This window comes from Miscanthus floridulus, chromosome 1 (assembly GCF_019320115.1).
Source record: "Miscanthus floridulus cultivar M001 chromosome 1, ASM1932011v1, whole genome shotgun sequence".
NCBI classification, from domain to species: Eukaryota; Viridiplantae; Streptophyta; class Magnoliopsida; order Poales; family Poaceae; genus Miscanthus; species Miscanthus floridulus.
In genome coordinates this window covers 198,049,080-198,058,015 of record NC_089580.1, presented here as the reverse complement: position 1 = coordinate 198,058,015, position 8,936 = coordinate 198,049,080, and the positions used below count along the sequence as shown (strand labels likewise).

Genomic DNA, 8,936 nt, shown 5'->3' with positions numbered 1-8,936 from the left:
ATAGAGAAAGGTGCGACATTATATAACTCTTAGCTAAAATATATACGGTGAAAAATTAAAGGTGACAGTTGATTCTTTGTTTGGATCTAGATGCGACCACACGCTCGTTTCAGCTTTGCTGCAGCAGTGCAGCACTGTGCTATAGTATTCTGCAGTTTTCCCGCAACTGTAACGGAGAGGTAGCTGGCAATTTTGCCGCAACCGTAGCTGAAGCCATGCTGTAGCCAGGAAGGTGCCATCGCCTGCTTCCTTCCGGCCCGCCGCTCTCGCACCGTCCCCGTGCGTGATCCCAGAAAGGCTGCGGCCGCGCGGGCTGCTGAACACACTGCCGATCGCGAGGGAAACTGCCGATAGAGAGCGCGTCGGCCCACCTCACTCTGGGGCTGGGGCTGGGCCTGGGCCTGACACGCATTTTCCGTAATTTGCCTCTGGCCCACGAGCGACGGGCCATCGTGCGCCCATTGCCACTGAAACACCACCGTCCTGCTGCGCACCTCCTGCTAGCTGCTGCCTAATGGCCCATCCTTTGCTGGCATGCACACGCAAGACGCAACGCAACCCACCGCCGCGCCGCCGCCGGCGCCACTTCCTTCCCCTTCCCCGGTCGTCTCCCGTGGCTCGCGGTCTCCCCTTGAACCATCCGTGGTCCCGTTCTTCTCCAGTATGCGGCTATTTCTGATTTATGTGCCCACGCACAGGCGTCAGGCGGACCCGGCTCTTTGTAGGTAAAATCCTAGTTCCTCCTTGCTGTGGGGTCATTGCAATTACAATTAACAGGTGCCTCTTCGAATCTTATTATCTGCTGTATACTTTGTATTTTTTGTTACAGTTACGGGGACGATACCCCAGCCCATCATAATCACATTATTCAGGAAAGATATCTAGACGTTTACAGCACACATGTAGAGCATGTTAACAGCATTTCAGACCAATCCCAGAGAAAGGGTACACCAGATAGTGAGACAGCCACCATGTTACATAGGAACGAAATGAAGTGCTGTTTGAGAATGAAGTGATACCTCAATTTCAGAAAAAGAGAGTAAAGCGACACCAGACAATCACCAGGTTACTCACCAAGTCACTATACTTGTATCTGTTCAGTTAACGTTTGCGCAATGTGCAATGGCCGCGTTGTAGTGCTGAAAGCAATAGAATTCTTGGCGCATTTCTGAGGATGCGATTTGTGCGTCTTTCTACGAGTAGAGCCTGATTTAGGGGGTGGTTGGCATGGCTCCTCCTAAGGGGCTTCTTCGGAAGAGCCAGAGCCGTTTTGGAGGAACCACAATTTGTGGCTCCTCTAAAACGGCTTTGGCTCCTCTGAGCCGGAGCCGGAGAGGAGCCTGCCAAACAGGCCCTTACTTCGTTATGGCAGTAAATACCCAGGCTCAGGACGCTTTGCTTTATGGTATTGTTGCGGATAAATTGGTGTCTTTTTTTAATGTTTTTTGCTTGTCTGTCATCATTAGTTGTGATCCACTCTTATAGCAGAGATCTGTGGTCAGTTTAGCTTTGATGTGTTTTATGCATGAAATCGAGAACTAAGTAGTTTATCTTGTTAGTGTTGATCTCATCCGACTAGGCCCAACGGTCGAGTCGGGTCTTGATACAGTGTCCTGATCGGGGGCATCCAACCAAAACCGAGGTTGGTGGGCCCCCATCGCGCTGCGCTAAGTAGAGGGAGGTGGGGGCCAGGGCGTAGACACGAGGTTGACCTGAGCCGCCGCAACCCGCCTACAGAGAAACCCTAATCCGATCAAAAGAGAGCGTGCTGCCAGCGACCGGAAGCCGCCACCGACTTCACCATCGCCTCTGCATCGCCACTACTACGCCGGACTTCACTGCCCGCACTGCGTACCCACTGCCATGGCGGACACTTCCTCCTCTACCTCCTCTGCTAAGTCCGAAAGGTATGGCCCTCTACTCCTTTTCTCTCACTCCAAGTTTTCTCAGCTTTCTCAAGGCTTATACACTTGCAATAGTGAAGTAAACCTACTAGATCTACTCCTAGTTGACCTCACAGACTATCAATGGTACCAGAGCCAGGCTTTCTAGGGTGTAGATCTAAGTTTTGGGTTAGAAAAGAAGAACGAATTTAGAAGAAGATGAATAGTGGGTTCGGATTTGGCCGGTTAAGGTTTGGCCGAACCCTAAGACCTAACCCTAGAGAGAGAAGCAAGGACGGACGACACAGGGGCCTACCAGGGGCTCACATGCCGAAGTCACCACCGCCGGCGTTGCTCAGATGTCGTGCGGGATGTAGACCACGTCGCTGCTTCGCCGGCGCACGGGAAGGGAACCGCACTGCCACTACCTTTCATCGGGGCGCGGACTCAGGGCACCGCCGCACGGCTACTTGACGGCAGCGCGCTCAGCCTTGGGAGAACGCGCATGCCGGCAAGGGGCCCTGCGGTGGCGCCGCCGCCGGCAAGAGGGCCCGCAGCGAGGCCGACTCACTTCGACCCTCACGGGCGGCCATCGCTCCGGCGCTCGCCTCTGCGCGGCGCTGCGAGAAAGAAAAGGTGAGAAGGGAAGGAGAAAGGGTTTTCCCGGGGTCGCCGACTGTGGGCCGGTGGTCGGACCGAGCCGCGTGCCGGCGTGAGAGCCGCCAGCAGCGCGCGCTCCGATCGGTCGGGATAGCTAGGGTTAGGGTTAGGGGAGCCCGAACCGGCCGACGGTCATATGCCTTTCGATCCACACGCTCCACCGTCCGATCCAGATGGACGGATGGGATCAAGGCGGGGGAGAGGCGAGCGGCGCAACGGGCCGATTTGGTGGCCCGTTGAAAGGACCTAGGATGCCGCCTAGAGGGGTGTGAATAGATGTTTCTGAAAATTTACACCTTTAAATGCGGAAACGATTAGTAAAGAGAGTTTTCAAAATGGAAACTCCAAATTAAGTGTAGTACCACCCCTCACAAGTTTGCTACAGAGTAAACAAGGTATAAAGAATATATATAGAAGTTACAACCTAGCAATACAAAGTTAGAACAAAAAATGAATATATTTAGCACAACCGGGAAATATCGGACGTGTCCGGTAGGTATACCGGACGTGTCCGGTATGGACGTGTTCAGTAGAATAGCCTGGCACAGTGATCAATATCGGACGTGTCCGGTATCTATACCGGACATTATGTCCGGTATACATGGTTTCAGTGGAATAGCCCTAAACTAGCTTCTTTCGATTTCTAACTTCAAATCAAATTGTAGGTACCTATTAGATATGACAATATACACAGGTAACCTGCACAAGAGCAAGAGCAACACAAATATCGAATGAAATACGAATTGAGACACGATATTTATTTTACCGAAGTTCGGACTCGTGCGAGTCCCACTCTCCGTTGAGGGGGCTGTGGGCAACCCAGCGAAGGTCAGCCCTAAAGAATACCACGAAGCTCACTCTAGCTGAAGTCTTTTTCAACTCATTTTTCTTCTTCCACTAGTTGATTCCGAGGCGGCAAAATCGACCGTTACAAACTTTCTGAGGCACACCACAATCTCTCGGGTGCTCTCCGGCGACGCCTAACCGTCTAGGACCGAAGAGTCCAAGAGTAACAAATGCGAATCACGAAATAGACAATATGCACAAGTGCTCAAGTGGTGGCTTGCTCACTTTTTCAAATTCTTCCTTAACCCACAAATGAATTTTGCTATTTGGATCACACACTCACTAAGAGAGGGTTTGGGAGAGTTGGCAAGGCTAGAAAACATGTATAAAACCAGTAGAATCAGCAGCCTCCAAAGGTGGAGGCTTGGGGGTATTTATTGTTGGCTGCCAGAGGGCAGCTTGGCCAACAGGCCACTTGGATTGTATTGCAAAAATGACTTAGATACAAGAAGATGCTAACCACTGCATATATAAGCAAGTGGTGTACCTACTCCTTAGCATATTCTAACTGCATAAAGCAGATGCTATGATTCCTACTTGGTTGTCAAGGCACCATGATCAACTTGGTTGCCAAGGAACCTGAAACCTTACATGATAGTGAATAGTAAATAGCTATAGTAGGTAAATGTAAAACATCAACACTAGGCTAACTACTGACAATTCTCCCCTTTAGCCTTGTGGTCCTTGGAAGTGATCTACTTGAGCCCAATTCTTCCCCTCATCTCTTCAAATTTTGATCTTCCAAGAGACTTGGTTAGAATGTCAGCCAGCTGATTAGTGGTGGATATGTGATCAGCCCTGATACTTCCATCTTCCAAGCAGTTTCTGATGAAGTGATACTTGATCCTGATGTGCTTACGGCGCTCATGAAAGACTGGATTCTTGGCTAGAGCAAGTGCAGACCTGCTATCAACTTTCAGTTCAACCACTTCCACATTCCTTCCAAGGAGGTTTGCCAGCAGCCTAGATAGCCAAATTGCTTGTTTTGCAGCTGTGGTAGTGGCAATGTACTCAGTTTCACAACTAGATAGAGCTACCACCTTCTGCTTCACTGACTGCCAGCACACAAGATTGCTTCCCAGGAAGAACAAGGTGCCACTAGTGCTTTTGCTGGTGTCAATGTCTCCAACCAAGTCACTATCGCAGTACCCAACAAACCTTGCTCTCCCTGGAGCCTTAGTGTAGTGCAGGCCAAGCTCCAGAGTACCAGCCACATATCTCAAGATGCGCTTGATGGCTGCTTGGTGTTCTGCAGTCGGCCTCTCCATGAATCGACTGACAAAGCCTACTGAGAAGACTAAGTCAGGTCTTGTGTGGACCAAGTAGCACAAGCTGCCCACCAATCTTCTGTATTGGGTAGGATCAACCTCTGCAGCTGCGCTCTGCCTGCTCAACCTTAGCCGCTCCTCCATTGGTGTATGGGCGGGGTTGCAGGCATCCATACCTCCCAGCTCAAGGATCCTCTTGGCATAATGGGTTTGCCTCAGAGTGATCCCAGCTGAATCTTAGTGTACTTCGACCCCCAGGTAGAAGGACAGGAGGCCAAGGTCGCTCATGTCGAAGACCTTCTTCATCTGAGCCTTGAAACCTTCTATGGCTTGAGCGCTGGCACCGGTGATGATCAAGTCGTCAACATAGACGCCGATCAACAGCAGCTCCTCCCCTGTTCCTCGCCTGTACATTGCGGCTTCATGGTCGCTTTGCTGGAAACCCATCTCCTTGAGGGTGGCGTCCAGCTTGGCGTTCTAAGCTCGCGGAGCCTGCCATAGGCCATACAAAGCCTTGCGCAGACGGTACACCATCTTCTCCTTCCCGGCGACGGTGAAGCCAGGCGGCTGCTTTACGTACACCTCCTCCTTGAGGTCGCCGTTAAGGAAGGCAGATTTGACGTCTATATGGTGGACGCGTGTAACACCCTAGGTGTTTGCCACCAGTTAAGCAATGGGTTTGAGCTAAAACATGGTATATTAAGTGATGATGAAGATGTCAAGGTCAAACTTATAGAAATGAGCCCCAATCTAAACTTGGATATTGCACCTTTGCTCACCGATAGACCCCTTTTTAAGATATATGCTTGGGTGGTGTTATTAGAATATCTTCATGTGTCTCACATCAATGCCCATCTATATTGATCCATGGAAAAGTTTCGTGAAGATTGGAATTAAAAAGTCACATGAAATGATAAGTTATATCCTTGTTGGAATGATTTTACTAAGTGCTTGAATTGTACTAGTAAGTGAATGAGAACATGAGATGTCAACCAAACCTTACAACCTTGCCAAAATGACTTTAGATGAACTCTACAACAAAAGTCATGAAAGTTTCATGTTGGGCAAATGCCAAGAAAATGCTTCAATGGATCAAAAAAGATGATTTAAGCTTCATCGTGATCCTACTTTGGTCAAAGTAGAACAGCAGGTTCTATACCAGTTTTGAGGTTGGACCTTAAATGAAAGTTGTAGTCCATATCATGTAGAACAAACTTTGTTTTTGGACTAAGAGCTAGATCATCTTGGAAGTAAGTCAAATCGAGGTCACAAGATCAAATTTGCTGCTGATTTCAACACTTAGAATTATTCTAAGTCGTTTCGCTAAGCAACGACGTTGGCATTCCGCGTTCTCCAAAATTCATTTAGCAACTCAACTTGGTCCAAAGATAAAAGTTGGAGTGTACATGATGGAGATGAGCATGTATAAAGATGGCACTTGTTGGACTTCGTTTTGACCCTCAATTTGGGGCTTTTGTTCATCGCCGTCAATGCGTTGACACTATTAATTTGGAGCCTAATTACCCGCTGATCCAGAGCTCTAATGACTTGGCTCCTTAAATAAGAAATGCAGAGCGTTAGGAAAGAAGCAAACTTCGTTTTAGGCCCAAAGTCCAATTCGCACCCGAGACGGCCCAAATCGGCTTCCCACCATGTCCACTCCGTCGCCCGCCAGCTGTTCGCGGAAATGCCCCAAGGACGCCGCGTGTCCGTGGATGTGGCCACCATTGCCGAGCTTCCTTGCCGCGTGCCCTGCCTCCTCTGCCACGCGCCCTGCCTCCCCTGCGTGGTATAGAGCTAGACGTCGAGCTCCCCACTCCCCAGCGCTCTCCTTCACTTGCTCTTCCTCGCTCCGCTCCGCACCGAGACGTGCGTCCGCCATGGCCGAGCTCGCTGCCACCGCGTCCTCGCCGCTCCAAGCCCCCATGGCCACAGCCACGTGCACCACCGCCTTTGCCTCGTCGTGCTACACCTCGTGCGCACGCTCGCCCTAGCCATCGGCCACCGGAGCACCGCCGCCGATAAGCTGCCGCCTCCCGCCGTCGTCCAGGCCACCGGCGTGCGTGGCCAGGCCACGTCGGGCCTCCTCGGAGCAAGCTGCGGCCACCTACGGGTGCGCGTGGACCCACTGGTGCTCCCCCGCCCCTCAGCCGCCGACGGCATGGCCTCCTCCGGCTGGAGCAGCGATCCCCGTCGATCCTCTGCTCCAAATTCGCGTCAGGGACCTCGCGCGACAATTCGACGAAAGTCAAGGGCCTAGCTGCAATGTCATAGACTCATGTGAATAGTGCCGTAAGGACTGGTTTGTAATTATTTTGCAGTAACTTTGGAAATTCATAGTAAATCGTAGAAAATTCGTAAAATAGTAAATGAGGACTTTTTGGAATCCTTGTGAAATTGTCTATGCAGTGGATCTATAATATGGCATGTTTTAGTTTAAATATTTTGCGGCAAAAATAGATTTGTGCAGTATGGTTGTAATGCTAGTTGAATTTGTTATTTTTCATAACTGTAGATCTAGGGCTCCAAATGAAGTGAAATTTTTGTGGCATGCTACTCATGTGATAGTTGATGTGTGGTAAAAATTTAATGAGTATTGGATGAAGTATGAGTGAGTTATTGATTTATCTTGCTCTCACATGAATTCTTGCTTTAGCAACTTGTCTTTTTCATAGAGGTTGCTATACATATCTAAATGGAGTAAAATTTGTACAGTAGACTATTGAGAGGATGTGTGAGCCACTGTAATTTTTGTAGAAGTTATTGTGCACTTTTGGTATATGTTCATTAAGTCACCTTGTTATCTAAAATAAATTAATAAATGCATTAAAAGAATTTATTTGGTCATGGACACTAGGTTTTCTGGTGTTCTTTAGTCATGTGTGAAATGTTGGTAAAGTTGATTTTGCCCAATTATGTATTTGCAACATAAGTTAATAATTATTTTCTTGCCGATGTGGTTTATGGACAGATCTGGGAACTTAGCAAAGTTCTTTATGATAATGTGCTTTGTTGTGAAACTTGTTTATACAAAAGTTGTAGATAATTCATGTATCTAGCTTCTATTAAATTTTGGTGTCATTTGGCCAAGTAGTTTAAGAGTTACAGCTGTTTAAAGTTGGGTTTCAGAAATGGCTGTTTTCTGTCAATTGTGGACCAGTTTCTGTAAATGGATATATTTGAATTAGTTAACTTGAGAATCATGCTAAGATGATTAAAGATGAATTGTAGAAAATTTCATAAGCTTTCCATAATGTCTTCTTGCAAGTCATTTGGATTTGTGTAACTCCAGTTATAGCTAAATCTAGTAGCTGCTGTTGGCATGTCCAGAAATTGGCAGATTCCAATTATAGTGCTTGCTTGTATATTGTTAAGTGTGACGTATGCCTTGAATGATGACTGAGTTAGAGCACTTGAGATCTGGGGAAACTTGTGTCATGATTAGTGTTGTCGTCTTCTTTGCCATCTTAGCATGATAGATTGTGTGATGTTTAAGTTAAGCATCGCAAAGTACTTAAGTGTGTTAGTGTAAACTATGCTTGTCTTGCTTGCTATTTTTTGATGTGTCTCTTGGTACTATTCTTCATATTTATGCACTTGCATATTGCATCTCATCTAGGTACGCTAGATGCATCACGTGAAGGACGTGATGTTGGAGCCAAACCCGAAGACGGTGTTTGATGGATCTGTCCCGAAGATGGAAGGACTAAGCAAGTGCTAGGATCTGAGACGTCACCAGGACGGTGCAAGCTAACTGAACTAACTTGTGTCAGATCCCAGGCAAGCCCCGGAGCATTATAAGTCTCCTAATTTATAAAAGCAATTCTTTCTATATATGAGTTATATATTGTTGCATTAAGTTGTAGGAGTTGATTGAAACCGTTGATGCATTTATTACTATCCTTGTCTACCTTACTCCCTTGTTACCCTGTTAGGTCAGGATCGAATAACTGCTTAGCCTTGCTTAGACCGGTAGCGATCGGTGATATCCGATCACCTACATTATAGGTGGTTACTGGAAGAATTTAGCTATGGAAAGAATGATATCCTGGAATTAATCATGTATGATGGATAATTGGAGACCGGACGGAAAAAGTTGGAGGCAACCAGACAGGGTTCTGGGGTGCTGTTAGTTTCCGTCTGTGTCGATTAAGGACCGACCGTTGTTGGCCCTCGAGTCATGTTGAACGCATGCCTTACATTTAGCTGGCCGGATAAAGTACCTTCCGACTGCGAAGCTGGAAGATTTTTCGGGCCGAGTAGATTGCCCGCAGCGCAC

General features: G+C 47.9%; 1 long non-coding RNA gene across 2 annotated transcripts; it reads left to right on the top strand.

Moving 5' to 3' along the window:
• Positions 1 to 530: 530 nt before the first annotated feature.
• LOC136508537 (uncharacterized) lies at positions 531 to 8,476 on the top strand. Of its 2 annotated transcripts, none has more exons than XR_010772022.1 (3): positions 531 to 725; positions 830 to 1,065; positions 8,277 to 8,476. It is a non-coding gene; the product is annotated as an uncharacterized lncRNA (long non-coding RNA). The 2 variants fall into 2 exon arrangements; XR_010772021.1 differs by having other exon boundaries at positions 830 to 1,907.
• The last annotated feature ends 460 nt before the right edge of the window (positions 8,477 to 8,936 follow it).